This window comes from Zootoca vivipara, chromosome Z1 (assembly GCF_965207765.1).
Source record: "Zootoca vivipara chromosome Z1, rZooViv2.hap1.1, whole genome shotgun sequence".
NCBI classification, from domain to species: Eukaryota; Metazoa; Chordata; class Lepidosauria; order Squamata; family Lacertidae; genus Zootoca; species Zootoca vivipara.
The window spans coordinates 13,415,756-13,433,942 of record NC_142583.1 but is presented as its reverse complement, the minus strand read 5'-3'; positions in this window follow the sequence as shown (position 1 = coordinate 13,433,942).

Sequence of the window (18,187 nt, the reverse complement as noted above, 5' to 3'; positions counted from 1 at the left end):
CAAAGAAACAGACGCTATAGTATATTTGTTACTCCCAGGACGCCGTGGGGAACGCAGTGGCATCATTCCAATGCAACCGCGCGGAGGGTACAGGGAGCGGGTGGCAGACGGCTCGTTCTGGGAGAGCGGGGTCGGAATCCTTTCCCTCCGCCACCGCCGCCTCACCTCTCCCCAGCAGCCTCGACATGTCCGCCTTCCCTAAGGACCTACAGCTGGGCCACCTACCCCTTGCCCGCCAGAATCCGGCGAGGGAAGTGGGAAGACCCTCCCCAACATGCCCATATGGTAGACGGCTCTTTCTGGGAGACCGGGGACCGGATCCTGTTCCTTTGCTGCCACCACCTCTCCTCTCCCCCCCCACCCTTGGCATGTCCACCTTCGATAAGGGACTATACCTGGACTGCCTAACCCCTCACCCATCAGGATCCTCTGGGGGAACCACCCAGAAGCTCCCCAAAATGTGCATATGGTATGTGAGTGGGAAAGAGAGAGGGGTCAGGGTGGAGTGTGACGTAGCATTGGGGGGAAGATGACGTCACTCACCAGGGGCAACAGACAGAGGGGTGTTGTTATGTCATCCGCCTCTCCTGGGAAACGGGGGCCCTGACTGAGCCACAGAAATGCGTGGCTGGGTACAGCTAGTATATATATATATATATATATATATATATATATATATATATATATTCCTTATTCCTAACCATGTGACTTCCCTCCACCACATTACAGTTTCTTCTGCTTGCATTTATTTTTCTATTGTGTTTTGAGGATTGTTTTTATTTTCCCCATATAAGCTCATAAAGTAAGCCATGGCAGGGTTTTTCTTGAAGTAAGAAAAGTAAGATGTACCCTGAAAGTAAGCCACCATTGTTCCTGTGCACCACGGCGCCTGCCCAGTGCGCGCCCAGCAGGGGCACATCGAGTAGGCATGCACACAGAGCCACCCACGTGAATGTAGCCAGGATGGTGCCGCTGCCCGCCGGGTTCACAATGGGGCGAAAGCGGGTGGCTGCTCCTGGGGAAGTCAGAGCCTCAGAGTGTGAAGGAGGGAGGGAGACTCATCCCCCCAAGACAAAACAAACTTCACCGCCATGCCGGAGGTGGGGGAAGAGAGACAACTTTCTCCCATCAGCACAGCTTGCCTCAACTTGCCCCCTTCTCCCCACGAGGAGGAAAACCGGCTCCAAAGAAACCAACTTTCCCCGGGCGAGGGGAGGAGAAAAATGAGAGGACCATGCACACGCGCACCTTGGAGAGGAGCGACTGCCCCGGGGCAGCTCCAGCTTCTCCTCACCTCCGCTCGCCTTTCCTTTTTCCTGCCCAGCTCAATCACAGTTTAATCCCGCACATGAACGTGCACCTCTGAGGAGGCTTTACGCACCTCTCCTAAAACCTACATCCTCTGCCTCACGCTGCGCGATAAATGCTTTTTGCCTTTACGCCACACCGCCGGGCCCCCCGAGACCTGCTGGCACCCTTGTTGGCCAGTGACGGAAAGCCCGGCAGCGGCAGCGGCAGCAGTGGTGTCAACCTCAGCACGGCCAGCATCTTTGGCTGGAGGACCAACAAGGTCATCTGCTCGGCACCGCTGTGCCCCGCAGCGCCGAGGGCCCGCTCCAGCGTGGGCCTGGTCGACGGCGCCACTTGCGAGCGCAGCTGCCCTCCGCGGGCGCTGAGGGACTTGGAGGCCGAGTGCCGAAAGTACCCTGTGATGGTGATCAAGGACATGAGGCTGCTCTTTCCTTACTCTCTCCCTTCTGCTCCCTCTTTTCTTATTCTTTCTTTCCCTCTCCTTCCTTCCTTCCTTCCTTCCTTCCTTCCTTCCTTCCTTCCTTCCTTCTTTCTCCCTTTCTATCTTCTCTCCCTCTTTCTTTTTCTTTCCTTCTTTATTCCCTTCTTTCCTACTCTTCTTTCTCTCCCCTCTTTTCTCCCTCCCACTCCTCTTTCCTTCCTTCCTTCCTTCCTTCCTTCCTTCCTTCCTTCCTTCCTTCCTTCCTTCCTCCCTTCCTCCCTCCCTCCCTCCCTCCCTCCCTCCCCTCCCCTCAGAAACATAGGATGCTGCTTTATACTTCTGGCCCTTAAACCCTGGAACCAGGAGAGAAGCTCCAGTGAGTCAACCTCAGCCCAGTTCCAGATCTACCGGTATGCATCTGTCATCCAGAGCGCAACACACAACCATCTCCAGAAGGATCAGAAGTCCCTTTGGTGAAGGGTGGTGGCTGACTGGCAGAACATCTGTCCTGCATGCAGAAGGATCCCAGCATCTCCAGGTAGCTCTGCGAAGGTCCTGCATGAAACCCTAGCGAGCCTCCACCACCCAGTGCAGTCAATCCTCAGCATGATGGATCAGAGTTATTATCTGGTATGAGGCCACGTTCTTGAGTCCTTCTTACAGCGCCACCCTCTCTCCTGCTCAGTTGCCTCCCACAGCTCTGGGTAGGCTTAAGACGGCCCTGTTCCTATTGCCTCCTCAGCCCCTCCTGCATGCTTAGGGAGCCAGAAAACCAGTGACAGGCACAGGGGGGGGGACACGCCTCTCAGCTGAGTTCTCCACCGCCTGCTCAGCGCGCAAATTGCTGTACTGTACCATTCTGACGCAATAAAAATAAGACACCCTGTGTTTTTTTGAGGGAAAAAGTTATAGGACAGTGTCTTAAAAAGGGGGAAACACGATATATTCTTCCACACATCCCCATTCTTTCCTAAGTTTCTAATTTGATTGGTATCTAATAGCTGCTGTCATTCTAGCCAGTTCTATGAATTCACATAGCTTGTTTTGCCAATCCGCTTTTGATGGGACTGTGTCCCCTTTCCTGTTTTTAGCTATTAGTATTCTGGCAGCAGCTGTAGCATATGAAAACACATTTTTCTTATCTTTAGGGATATCTATTGCTAAGATACCTAATAGGAAAACCTCCGGTGTTTTCTACAATGATGTTTTGAACATCTTTTTCAGTTCTTCATGTATGCTACTACAGAATTTTTAATTTTTTACGCATCCCCACCATACATGGTACATTGTTCCTTCTACCATATTGCATCTCCAGCAAGTGCTAGATTTTAGCTAGTTTCCGAACCTGACCTCATCTAGGTGCCCCATTCACCTCATTGCAAACTGATATAACCACTTACACTGAACTATGTTAGTCTCCGGTGTGGCCACCCAATCCCTTGTTTTCCTTGTGCATGGATATCACAATGGTTTTGCTTTTCAAATGATTGCTGGTTCATTATATTATATATCAGCATTCATTCAATTAAATAATGAAATCTTCACATTGAAAGTATTTTCAACCTTATGTACTGACTCAGTGATGGGGGGGGGGAGTCTCATAACAAGCGCCTCAGAGGTGCTGACCAATTTTCAACCACATATTTCCACTGTGCAGATTTTATTTCTCTCTCTAGATATATTCCGTTTGTTCAAATGTCAGTGTTTAAAGATAAGCCAGGTTTAGATGCTGCTATTAATATGCAACCTTTCCACCGGAAACATTTGATGCATGACATATGTAGCATCTGGACCTTGGAATTGAATTTTTGAAGTTTGTCACACTTTTTTAGGATTACATGTGGATCAGCAACCAGGACTCAGCAACCAAGTTTGTGCTGCACACAAAATTAATAAACATATTAATTATGGAGAAGACATCACAAAAGAAAGGGTCACCAGTTTTTAAACAATTTTCCCCTTGAGTTGTGAAAGTAGAAACACCATTAATAACATCTACAGTAGTCTCTGGAATGTTATTTATTTTAACTCTAAAAGGGAAATTGGGCTAAGGAGTGAGAGGTGAGGAAGGAATCAAATATAAAGCAGAAACTGAATTCCACTGGCTTCAATATTAAATGTTCCAATTCAAAACCAAAAGATATGATAGTTTGATAAGAGATATTACTTACCATTTAGTGAGATGAGACTTGAAATTGAGGGTGGATGGATCAAATGGTAATGGTCTTCCTAGAGATTGATAAGCAGAGAACCATTGAGAAGATTATTATTACTATTACATTCATTCATTCATTCATTCATACAGAAAGAAGTCTCAAAGCAACTTAAAAGTCAGTTATGGAGAGGTGCCATGAAGAAGTCGAAAACAATCATCTGGTGGTACCAACCCAGGAAGATGGAGTTGAAGTGGTGTGTCTGTGGTGCTACCTATGTCCTGGGTCTTTAATGTGTGATACACCCCACCCCCACCCCCCGCTTAACTATATCTATTCTGAACAATTTGTATAATGCCCTTTCTGACTCCCTTGTGCTTCTGAAGGAGAATGGGGTGGAGTAAAACCATGGGTAGGCAAACTAAGGCCTGGGGGCCGGATCCGGCCCAATCGTCTTCTCAATCCGGCCTGCGGACGGTCCGGGAATCAGCGTGTTTTTACATGAGTAGAATATGTCCTTCTATTTAAAATGCATCTCTGGGTTATTTGTGGGGCCTGCCTGGTGTTATTATGTGCGTAGAATGTGTGCTTTTATTTAAAATGAACCTCTGGGTTATTTGTGGGGCATAGGAATTCGTTAATCAAGCAAGCAAGCACACAGGTCACCACTGTCACAGTCAGGGCGCCTATGTCCTGGCCAGGCCTGCACCCAATCTTGTTTTCATACAATTTTGTTTCTCCTCAGTAACCATAGCTGCAAAGTTATCCCTTTTTTAAGGGAAATTCCCTTATGCTGAATAGGCTTCCTCGTGAGAAAAGGGAAAACTTGGCAGCTATGTCAGTAACCAAAATTATACCAGTATTATTAACATATACAAGCAGAAAAGTTGTTTCCCTTCATTTGCAAGGAATCGTACAAAACAAAGTGGCACTAATAAAGAAAAGTTCCAGGGTGGCAACAGAAAGCAAACTAAAAATGCTTTTGCAGTTCATCAAAACTATCCAGCAATATCAAGTTATAGTGAAAACTGGTGCTATTAACAGTAATGCTTCTAGTTGGTTAATTGGTTCAGCAACTTCCATACACATGTTTTGTGATGCTAATTATTTCTCCCAAGAGTTAAATGATAACTAATCAGAGCAGAGGCGTAGCAAGCCCAGGTGGTACCCGGTGCGATTTTTTTTTGTCACCCCCTATGCTGCTTTGCTGGGACGCTGGCAAAGCTGCGTCCTCTTGGGAGCCACAACTCCCGTCCATCCCCCTCCCTCCCTCCCGGGAGCCGCTTACAGTGAGCTAGGGTGGGAGGGAGCCTGGGAGGGGGCGCCCTGGCTTGCCGTAAGTGTCTCCTGCTTTTCTGCTTTACAGCAAACCGGGGAAGGAGGAGCCGTGGATCCCGTCCGCCCCTCCCTGGCTCACTGTAAAGCAGCAAAGCAGGAGCCGCTAATGGCGAGCCGGGGAGGGAGGGTGGCTGGGAGGGGCGGGATTCTCTGCTCGCGGCTGCAGCCGCGAATGGAGGAACCTCTACATGTGGCTGTGGTGGTGCAATGGCTGCTCACACTGCTGTGGCGAGGCGACGCCTTGTCACCCCTGGAGACATGCCACCAGGAGCGCACCGCGCACCGCCCCCCGTTGCGATACCACTGAATCAGAGGCAGCTACAGGAGAGCTATGAGATTCAGGTGAGGGTCAGATGACTTGTCAATCCCAGCAGGTATATAAGAGGGCGACCCGGCCTGCCCTAAAGAGGGGAAACCTAGCATGGAAGACTTGCATATAGTACACAGATCTGAAAGGTCCACAAAGGGTAAACCACCTAAATGGTATGCTGAAGAGTTTGCTAAAACAGTCATAGCAGATACAGCTGTTGTTAGTAACTCAGAGAAGGTTTGGTGACCTTCAAGCTTCCAAGAGGTCCAAAGTTTAACCTCAGAGGATGCTGAGCCATGGTTAAATGCCATGAAGGCTGAACTTGATTCCTTAGAGAGGAGCAAGACATGGGAACTAGTTCCAGGCCTGCCCAGGCCACAAAAGGTTTACAAAGTTCAGTTATTGCAAAGTTTTTCAGTGTTAATATTATGCATTTTTTTAAAAAAATCACCAGGGTATTTAACAATAATATATTATGTCCTTTAGAGGAGAAATTGTGAATTGTAGAATTTTAAATACCAATCATTGCCCTGGGCTTCACTCAATTTTGTTTATAACAAAATTTTGTTTATAACAAAATTTTCTTCTAGTTGTGAGGGTGGGGGGTGGGGAGGGGCCTCACAAGTGGAGTAGCCTAGGGCCTCTCTTCATCTAAATCCGGCCCTGGATGGGGAACCCTCAACCATCCAGATGTTGTAGGACTACAACTTCGATCATCCCTGATCACTGGCCATATTGAGTGAGGCTAATGGGATCCAACAACTGAAGGGTCATAGGTTCCTAAGCCCTGTTATAGGGGAATCCTCAGCTGTAGACTCAAATTACTTCTCTGTTGATCAGGCCAGGCTGAAGACCAGGCAACCATTATAATGAACAGTATAGGAATGGAAGCAGCTGCAGAAGAAGCGCCAAACATGAAAAAGGCAAGAAAGAGAATTTCTTTTTCAAGAGAACTTATAGATGTTCTAGTTAGTAGAAAAGAAACAAAAGGACACACTTAAAAAAACTTGATTACAAAAGTGCATGCTCTAAATTAAAAGAAAACACCCCAAAATGCTTAATACAATGCTCGACTATTACATGTGTGAGCACACACATATACATTTTCACCCCATTAGACATGGCCCTTATGAAAAGCAATATGGTAATATCACAAAGCCAGTTCTGAGTGAGAGCAAGAAGAACTTTAGTTAGAATTGGAGTGTCCGGGAGTGAGTTGAGTTCCAAATACAGCCCTCTAGTCAATTCAGCCCTGGTTGTAGTGCTGCAATGTTTCCTTTTTTGTTTAATTTATGCCTCGAGTCTTGGGGGGGGGGCCAAGGAATAGGATAAACATATTTTGAATATGTACGTGTGTGTGGTTGGGTCTTGTTAGTTCTCCTGTCAAAATATGGAGGAAGGGGGGAAGGGAGAGAAAAAAGTCTCACCATTCTTGTCTTTACAGCATGCTTCTTTTTCCTTACAACAAAGCTCTTGATGTGAACAAGAGAGATAGAGACAAATAGAACAGAGCTCCCTTTCCTGAGACAAATGCACAGAGCAGACTGCAGGGCACAAAAATGGCCTTCCCCCTGTAGCTTAATTCAAGCACAGGTATTCATGCACAGCAATATCTTTCATATCTCAATCTTCTAGGGAACAACCAGAGACTATGCATTACCAGAAGGAATCGTAGGAATCCCGAGGAGTGAGAATAAAGCAGGCTTTACTGTTTCAGATGGCAGGTCATAATTTTAAATGCTGTCCTGAATTAAAAACAGAGCAAAAATAAATAAATAAGAGTTTTCGGTTGCATGTGGAGACCCTCTATCCCAGGCCTAGAAATAAATTCAGACATGACTCATAGTTTAGTTTAGTTTATTGTTAACGGTTCTCGACCAGCATACACATATATACATAAAACAATCCAAAATACAATCTAAACCAGGGGTCATCAAACTTTTTCAGCGGGGGGGGGCGGTCCACTGTCCCTCAGACCTTGTGGGGGGCCGGACTATATTTTTTTTTGGGGGGGGGAATGAACAAATTCCTATGCCCCACAAATAACCCAGATGCATTTTAAATAAAAGGACACATTCTACTCATGTAAAAACATGCTGATTCCAGGACCGTCCGCGGGCCGGATTTAGAAGCCGATTGGGCCGCATCCGGCCCCCGGGCCTTGGTTTGGGGACCCTGATCTAAACTATAAGCAATAAATATAAACCATTTTAACCATTATAAAAATTATTAGATAAAAGAAGGTATCACTACTTGGGAGGGTACAACAAATGGATCATCTTTGGCTCTGTCCTGAAATTTTTGGGCACTATTAAATAGGCTGCCTCGAATTTTTATGTCTCTAGCACAGAACTTGGCTACCTTTGCTGTCACATTAGAGTTAGCATCTGAAAGAAGCCACTCTATATAGAAATTGTCCGAGCGTCCAGGAAGCTCAGCTAGTGACATGACTCATATTTTTGGTTTGGTTTTTGGCAGAATTTAGGCCACAACTTTATTGATTACAAATCAAGTGAGTGGTTGCATAGGCTCTGGTTCCAAAAGCTGACTCGGGGCACACCATGAGTCAGCAGCCAGGTACACACCTGGGACGGGGTTACCCGACTGGCGCTCACCAGCCAGGCCCTGATTCCCCCACATGTGCCCAGAACACTGGAGTAGGGCAACCCCACTTGGGGGAATACCAACCATCGGTCCAATGGATTCCTTTAAGAGGAATGCCTGTGGATAGGGTGGTAAGGGATCATCCCACCCTATCAGCATGAACCAGAGACTATCCACCAACCTTAAAAGTTGTGACGAATTGCAGGTGAAACCCAAGTGGCAACAGCCAATCAGCCAAGTGGGGAAAATTCCTGCTGTGCCCCTGCAACAACGGCAGACGACACACGGCGGCATAGCAAGGTCAAGCGAAAGCCCTAAAATTAGAGAGTGGTGGGTGGGTGTTCCGATACAATTCAACTGGAGAAGGGAGGTCTCTACGGCTGAGTCAATCTGACTCTTTGATTGGTATGCCCTCAGCCCAATTGCACCCCGTCAGATGGACCACCAATAGGCTGTTGTGGCTGCTCCAATTGTCCCACCCCAACACCTAGACCTGGTCTGCTGGGACCCACCGCAACACGGGCTCTCTCTGTAGGGAGGACCTGATTAAGCAGAAAAGTAGCTCAGCTGGGAGAGAACTGGACTAGCAGAACCTTTGTCCTTGCTGTGATAGTTTTCTTCTCACAAGGAGATTTCTTTCCACTTTTCCCACGGGGGAGCATTCACAAATAATGTAATCCATCTGATGTCTGAAATGCTATATCCCTCTCTGCCATAATATTCCACTGATTTTCGTGGCTGCATAGACCAGGACCTACGGTTTTGTTTTTGAAACAACCTTTAAAACAGTGTTCGAAAATGTGAAATAGTTTTTCATATGCAATTCCCCCTGCCCCCATGTATTGGAATGTTCCACCTTCTGACTTGGTAGCAAGAGAAATTACAATTTGAATATATTTTAACAATTCATACATTCCACATGTACTGATAGCTCTTTTATCCTAACCTTGTTATCCCCCCCCTTCCCTTGTAGTGTGCCTTCCAGTAACTGGTGGGAATTATCTTTTTCTTTCTCCGCCTCTATCTAATTTAAATTCCACATGCACACACACACACACACACACACACAGTAATTCTGAGAGGGAAAGGATTTCAAAACACACTGCCAGGAGACTGAGGTGAATCATACACTTGAAGGACTAAATTAAGCACTAGTACGGCTCAAGTAATTTCACATACTTAATCCAGAGTTCTCTGTGGTCCTAAGAAACTCGGGAAGAGAAAGAGACATACTTGGATATGTCTCTGTACTACTTCATTTTGTAGGGTTTCTAATTTTTAACCCTATGGACAGTCCAACTATTTACCACATTAAGTGGGGTAAAATGAATATGGGTTTTGTTGTGAATCAGCATAGTCATCCCTGTAGGTATCTGGTAAGATTATTTAAGGTAAAGGTAAAGGTACCCTTGACCGTTAGGTCCAGTCACGGACGACTCTGGGGCTGTGGCACTCATCTCACTCTATAGGTCGAGGGAGCCGGCGTTTGTCCGCAGACAACTTCTGGGTCATGTGGCCAGCATGACTAAGCTCTTCTGGTGAACCAGAGCAGCGCACAGAAATGCTGTTTACCTTCCCGCCGGTGTGGTACCTATTTATCTACTTGCACTTTGACATGCTTTCGAACTGCTAGGTGGGCAGGAGCTGGGACCAAACAATGGGAGCTCACCCCATCGCAGGGATCCGAACTGCTGACCTTCTGATCGGCAAGCCCTAGGCTCAGTGGTTTAGACCACAGCGCCACCCGTGTCCATTGGTAAGATTATTTAATTTACATCAAATATAGAGGCCCAAGGTGAGGAAATCTTTTTCAACATGAAAGCCACATTCCTTTTCAGGGGGCATGTGCCAGTGGAGGGTGTAGCCGGTAAGAAAAGTGGATGTGCGCAAACATATATGCAGTCACTTTTCTCTCCTCCTGAAGTCCATCTGTTCTTCAATACCACAATCCTGAAACTGAAGGTGGCACTGATTTAAATTTGTTCAGACGTTCCACAGGAAGGTTCTTATCTACAAGGAAGGTTCTTATCTACAATGGAATTTCTATGCATGAAAGGAAGATTTCCCAATACATGAGGATTCCATAAAAATTGCGAACAGGTGATGACCCTCAGGACCAGTGACAATGGTGGGGCATAGGAAATGGTCCTGTTCAGATGTCTTGGGAAATGATGTTTTTTCCACTCCTTTGGTGGTATGGAAACTGCCTTGGCTGGTAGGCCACATATAGTTGCAGCTAAACTCTGTGGGTCAACTTTGATAATGCAATGGGTTCCCACACTTTCAGTCATTTGATGTTGTATGGTGTTAGGTGCATTCAACTGTGGCACTTCTAACTTGGTCCTGTGGGTCAGAGGTTCCCCATCCATGCACGGCATCAGGTGTGAGGAACCACTGGCCCTCCAGATGTTGGCTGAGCTACAACTCCCACCAACCCTGGCCATTGGCCATGCTTGCTGGAAAGACAATTGCCCCACTATAAAGGTAAAGGTAAAGGGACCCCTGACCATTAGGTCCAGTCGTGACCGACTCTGGGGTTGCGCGCTCATCTCACATTATTGGCCGAGGGAGCCGGCGTACAGCTTCCAGGTCATGTGGCCAGCATGACAAAGCCGCTTCTGGCAAACCAGAGCAGCACATGGAAACGCCGTTTACCTTCCCACTGTAGTGGTTCCTATTTATCTACTTGCATTTTGACGTGCTTTCGAACTGCTAGGTTGGCAGGAGCTGGGACCGAGCAACGGGAGCTCACCCTCAGAGATAGCAAACTGTCCATAGTCACACAAAAAGGCATATTACAACTTGTCCGAGTAATGCTGACATTTAAAACATCACGAGAAACAGTTTTTAGGACTCCTCCCTCAAAAAACAGTCTTGTTATATTAATTTATATATAATTCACTTTAAAATCTATACAGTAGGTCAAACTTGCTGTCTTATTTTTATTTGCTCGATTTTTATGCTGTACTTTTCCTTCTTCCTCTCCTTCCCCTTCTCTCTAAAGATTTTTTCTTTAATCACTACCTAATAATAGGTTAGCCATTTTCCTGCTTGACTGGTTTAATACCCAGGTGATCTGGAATTTAGGTCTTTGAGCATTCTGATGAACATTCATGTGCACTTCACGACCATTCAGCAAAATTCATCAGCAGTTCATCAAAGGAGCTTATGAGCAAAGCTCATTAACATTTCACTGGGAGTGTAGTGTGCATGAACTCTTGAGAGCTAATGATGAACTGTATCCACCCGAGTGCCTTATGCCCCAAGTCACCGCAGTAGCTGAAAAGGCTGCATAATAAGGTGAGCTGTTTACATTATATGCAAGTTGACTGGCTTTCTAGATGTAGCAGAAAAAAATCACTTTAAAGGATATGCTATTTATTCCCCCTTGACATGCATGAACTTGTATTTCAAGATACAACACTCTGGAAAAAAAGAAGATTAAATGTCGACCTAAACAATTTAAAACCTCCAAGAATGTATGCATTTTTAGTCACTTTCTATTTACTATTTCTAAAAAAAACTGACAACCTTGAATGAATCATAAATAAAGGTTTTATTGTTTCAACCTTTATTGTTTATTCCAGTGGCAAATCTAGTTTTTTTTTATCTGGCATTCCTCCAAATCTCCTTACAGATGAAGTACCACCAAGTTTATCTTACTGCTTTTTAAAAGAAAAATGTGGTGCAATCAGCATAGAATAATCTTTCTATTGCCCCTCCTCCTTCTACAGTAGGGGTTAGTCAACATGCTGCCCTCCAGATATTGTTGGACTACAACTCCTATCATTCCTGATGATTGGCTATTCCTGCTGGGGCTGATGTAGACAAGCTCAGAGATCATACAACTGCCTTCCTGCTGAGGTTTGGGAGTTCCCATGAACTATGTTCTGTGAACCACTAGCTTAGGCTTTGGGTGTCTGAAGAGAGAACAAAAGAGCCTGGATGTATATTCTCACCCACCAGGAATGGGGTGGAGCTGAACATGTTTTCCCCTACTAGGTGGTATAAGAGACTGGGCTTGACATTCCGTGGCCTTGATATTTCACAATCCAAATCAACATTTGGAACTGAAATATTGGGTTGCTTGCCTTCTGTTTGTGTGTCGAGGCTTACCAGAAATTACCTTAAAATAACTCACAACTGACAACATAATTATGGTTTGGTTTTTGGCAAATAATTTAGGGCCACAACTTTATTAAATACACCAATTTTAATCCGAGTGTTGGCTTAGGCTTTTGGTTATCCACTCGTCCTTCCTAAAGAAGGACTATCACCATCTGTCCACTGAGGACAGGACTCAACTCATCTGTCCACTTAGGACAGGACTCAATCAGCTGTCCCCTTCGGACAGGACTCACCTCATCTGCCCAGTTGGGGCAGGACTCACATCAGCTGTCACCATAGGACAGGACTCACCACTGTCCGCTTGGACAGTTCCTGCTCCGACTTCCTGAAGGGAAGTCAAGTAAACATACCTGGGGGAGAGGAGGTGGCTGAGCCCAGTCATTCCCTCCTCTCTTTGCCCAAGAATGTTCCCCAAGGCTCTTTCTCTTATAATTTGGGCCCACCATCCCCGCCAATGGCGGGATGGTAAGGACAAGAGCGTAAGCCCCGAGATTCCTTTAACGGAATACTACTATATGGAGCAAACGGAGGTGGGGGTAGGCATCTGTGTGCCACACCCCTCTACCAACCGATTAACCAACCAAAAGCCTAACCGCCAATCAAGCCATCACAGGCTTGCCGCCAACACTCAGAGACCTAACCCTCTTTTTAAGCCCTCAGATATGTCCCTCAACCAAACGTCATACCCAGCGGGGGACAGGTGCACTCCATCATCCCGATATGGGAGAGGGGCTCTAACGTAACTCCGGGATGTCGTATAAAACGTCCCCCAATTCCAATCACCCGCTTGGAAGCTGCACTGTAACCCTTTTCCTGGCTCTTTCCCCGGCCAAGGGGGGAATGTCACTCCGCCAGTGAAACCTTCGCCACAGTTGAGACCAGAGAAAGGCGGTTTCCGGGAACAAAGTCCGTATCTCCAACAAATCCCGCAGGATAGCCAGGCGCAGCGATAAAATAGAGACCAAAGCGGGGATATCGTTCTCCCCCAGCTGGAGCACCAGGGCGGACGGACAACCAAGCAAAAGGGCTTTGCGCTGCAGCAAAGGGAGGAGTTTCCCCCCAGCGCATGCCCCTCTTGCCCATCCAGGTCACATGGATGTTGGAAGGAAGGCCAAGCTGAAGACCCAGTTGTGTCTCAGCAGCGCAAAGGCCTGTCCAAGGACTATGGAATGTCGCACCATCCATATGTGCACGTCCGCAAGTCCTGGAGAAACAGCGGAAACAAATAAAAAGGTTAGCAACGGCTCCTAACATAAGATTTTTTAAGCGGCAGATTTCCACCTGCCCAATTCCTTACATACAACTCTTAACTTCAACCTCATTCTGGAGAGAAGATCAAAAGAGATTGGGCTCCTGGCAGGGGGAAGGGGAAGGACAAAATCTACCCCATCCCTCCATGGCCTTGCGCACCACAAATTTGGCACAAGGGTCCCTATGAAAAAATAATTTAGAAAAAGGAAATAGTCACAGGCTGGACCTTAAAGGTCCTGGCAGCCCTTCCCAGGTGAAAAAGGATGTGCCAAATATTGGAACACCTGAGATGAAGAGGGTTGAGCGCCTGGAACCAGGGACCTGAAGCGCTCCTTCTGCAAGCGGGACAAAGCGTCAGCTAAGCCATGGATAAGCCAAGGACAAAACGCGCTGAAAATTTGAAACACAAGCACTGCATAATGAAAGCCCTTAGCAGAGCCGATACCAAAGTTGGCTTTGCCAGGACGGTCACCACGGCCTTGGTGTCTGACCAGACGCATACACGGCGGTCCGTGAAGTCGTCAACCCAACTATGTACTGCCACTGCAAAGGAAAACTCAAGGAAAGTTAAATTCCTGCGCGATTTCAATGCCCTGCAAAGCAGGGAGCCATCTTCAAGTGCATCACCTGCTGTTCAGGACAAACCAAATCCCAAGGAGCCCGCTGCATCAGAGTGCACTTGAAAATCGTTGTGCAGGTTCAGCATGCCCTGCCACAAGGATACTCCATTGCATTCCTCGAGGAATACCATCCACATACGCATAACAGCCTTCTCACCTTGCGATAGACGCACACAGAGCTGAGGCAAACGCCAACCAACCGTGTGCTTGGGTAAGCGTGCGCAAAATAGGGGCGCCCAGGCGCCACTACTCCACAGGCAAAGTTAAAGTGACCCAGCAACAATTGCAACTGGCGAAGAGTCACCTGTTCCGGCACAAGCATTTTCTCAATCACCCGCCTTTGAAGGCTGCACAGGCTAATGAGCAGCCCATTGGCATGGCCTTCTTGAAATAAAAGGAGCCTTCACACTGAAAGCCAAACAGCCAGAAATCATGTGGGTGAATCGGCATGAGTATAAATGCAGATAAATATCACATTTCGCCATCAAGGCTCCCGGCCCAAACTTCCTGACCATTGTGATTGCTTGATCCAAGGAAGCGTACTTGACCGTGCAGGGTTCTGGAGGAATCACGTCATTGACAGACGTGTTCCTGGGGTGGGACAAATTATGCATGAGTCGAAACTCACCAGGAGCCTTTTTGGGGGCGATTCCCAGGGGAGAGAGATGCAAGTTGGGAAAAGGCGGTGTCGCAAAAGGCCCAGCCATGCGCTGTAACACTATTTCTTTATTGACCTTCCGCCTTGCCACTTCATGCAACACTCTCACCGTATTCTGAATTCCTAGGATTCCTAGCCAGGGGAACCGAAGCTATCGGAATCCGGAACCCAAAGGAGAAACCATCCCGCAGGTATGCGGCTGCTTCTGCATTAGGGTAGGATGATAACCACTGTATGAGGGCCGACAACTTAATGGGAGAAAAGGCTAATTTTGGCAATTCACTTTGATGTGGAAGCTGCGGGGGGAGCAGGGAGGGCAGGGAGGGACCCTTTTGTCGCCTGCTTGGAGCCCCCCCGTCCCCCTCGCCAGGGCCGACGGCCCACATAACAAGAAACCACCGGGTGATCGCCACCACAAAGGTCACAAATGTGCCCATAGATACACTGTGTGCGCTGACATAGACCTTTGTCGAAATCCCAGCAGCGCAATTTACTTGCCACCTTGAAAGGCTGAGACTTAGATTTCTGCTGATCTGCGGGCTTTTGTGTCATTGATGGAGCCACGTAGGTGGTCCAAAGGTCCAAATCTTTCCTATCAAAAGGTGCAGTGTCTATGTTTGCGGCACGCTGCCGGAAACGCTCATCATAAACAATCACGGCGGCTTCCCCTGTCATATTAAAGGCGGTACAATTGACTGGTATACTATAAGGTGTAGGGCCCTACGGGGGTATGCTGCCACTAGGTAAAGGTAAAGGGACCCCTGACCATTAGGTCCAGTCGTGACCGACTCTGGGGTTTGCGCGCTCATCTTGCGTTATTGGCCGAGGGAGCCGACGTATAGCGTCCAGGTCATGTGGCCAGCATGACAAAGCTGCTTCTGGCAAACCAGAGCAGCACACAGAAACGCCGTATACCTTCCCGCTGTAGCGGTTCCTATTTTATCTACTTGCATTTTGACGTGCTTTCGAACTGCTAGGTTGGCAGGAGCTGGGACCGAGCAACGGGAGCTCACCCCATCACAGGGATTCGAACCGCCGACCTTCTGATCAGCAAGCCGTAGGCTCAGTGGTTTACACCACAGCGCCACCTGGGTCCCATGCTGCCCCTACTACACCAGAAAAGACCTGATAACAATCGAGCCAACGCTCGAACGTCCGTTCCACCCTCTCAGACCTGTCCTTCTTTTTAGTACTGACCATGGTCTTTCCTTGTTCAGGGACCACGTCCTCCGGCGGAGCCAAAGCACAAAAGTCTACATATTGACCGTCTAGAATCCTAGACCTCAATTTTGATGACAAATGGCTGCCGGGAATAATATCCCTAGCGCTGTTGGTGGAAATTGTGGTTCCAGGAACCAACTCCCCATTGAGGCATTCTTGAACAGCGCCATAACTGGCACGATGGGAATTCGCTCGACGAAGCCAAGCCCAACGAGGGCAACCAAATTGGTCAAAGGCCTGGAAACGATGCCGTATGAGGAACGGCCTAGGGAGCTGGGCATGTTTAGTCTGGAGAAGAGAATGTCAAGGGGTGATATGATAGCCATGTTCAAATATATGAAAGGATGACATACGGAGGAGGGAGAAAGATTGTCCTCTGCTGCTCCAGAGCAGCGGACACGGAGCAATGGATTCAAACTTCAAGAAAGAAGATTCCACCTAAACATTAGGAAGAACTTCCTGACAGCAATAGCTGTTCGGCAGTGGAATCTGCTACCAAGGAGTGTGGTGGAGTCTCCTTTGGAGGTCTTTAAGCAGAGGCTTGACAGGCATATGTCAAGAATGCTGTGATGGTGTTTCCTGCTTGGCAGGGGGTTGGACCGGATGGTCCTTGTGGTCCCCTCCAACTCTATGACTCCATGACTCTATGAAGTCCCGAATCTGTCTCCCCATCAGCCCCCATAAGCCCCAGAGATGAGTCAGAATCCCCGGAACTAGAGGACAAACCTGAGGTGGTAGAAGCCGAAGCATCGTCCTTGCGCCTCTTGGCACGCTTCTGTGAATGCCTTTTGCGATGGCGTTTCCGCCCCGAGAAGTCCTGGCCGGCCCTGGGAGGGCATCCTCGCCAGAGGTGGTTGAAGGCACATCCCGCCGCAGGGCCACAGCAGAACTCTGGGGTAGAGGTAAGGTGAAATCACAACGTTAGTAGAAGCACCTGCTTGCGTAGCCTGCCCCACCCCGCCTACACCACCCGTGGCCGGCCTCCTCTTTCTCGGGCGCCGCGGTTGCTTCCCCTCCCTTCGTCGTTGGACGGAGGGGGCGGCCGGCACCACCAGAGGTGTGGAAGAGGCATTTGGCATTAAAATGCTGGAGGGTAGGAAGAAATGTCCAGGCGCTGTAATAAGGCATCCAGCCCAGAACCAAGCTGTGCCAGGGCCTGTGGGTCCCCAGCAAGGCTTGCAATGAAGGCTTCCACGCGGCCTGCAGCATGCGTGGATGGCGAACGCAGCCCCCTTGAAGATCCTTTAATGAGCCTCTTCGATTTTCCCGAAGTGGATGGTTGGGCTGCCATCCTATAAGAACAATCCAATGAAAATTACAAGCAAACAAATGTGAAATCTTGCAGGAATGAATTGCAAATCAAACCAACAGATGTCGCCAGCCAAACCCCCCAAAGGGGGCCTACAAACTATTTAGAAAGGCCAACAGCTATATGAAGACCCTTCAGCCCTGTTGAAGATCCAATAGAAATCAAACCAATTTGTATCGCAGGCTGGGTTAGGCCAGGCCCCACTACACACCCAACCGCCCCCCCCCCAATAAAGGAGGGAAGGAGAAATGCGCAGGCCAAAGCCAAACACTTTACCCCCGTAAATCAATTAATATTATTATTCCCAGCCAAAAATTAAATTAAAATTAAATTAAAACAAATTAAAATTAAACTAATCAATTAAAATGATCAAATAAGCCAATCAAGCACTACAATAAATTCAAAAGCTTGGCCAAGGAATGAATTCAATGCCTAACAATAATAATAAATAAATAAATAAATAAAAACAGCAACTAAATTCCAAAAGGTGTAATAACACCCCATGGCCAGAGCTCCAAAGCAGGCTGCAGGCACACAAGCCTCTGAATAAAACGCAAGCAGCACAAATTTTCTTTAAGCCACCGCAAGCACAAATAAATAACCTCGGCTGTGTGGGTCAAATGGAACTCAAAGCCCCCCAAATGAACATGAGAGGGAACCCCCTCCCAAGGCCCCAGGGCCCCAGTAGCCCCCCCAAGCCGCACCCCCAATATGAAAGGCAGCAGCCCTGGGCTTAACACTAAACAAGAGGAGGGGGGGGAGTTCAAAGAGACGCCCAGGGGCAGGCGAGGCCTCTGCAGAACAGGCGCAGGGAGGCCTGGCGTCCCTTCCGCAATGCACCCCCACCCCACGGCACCGTAGAA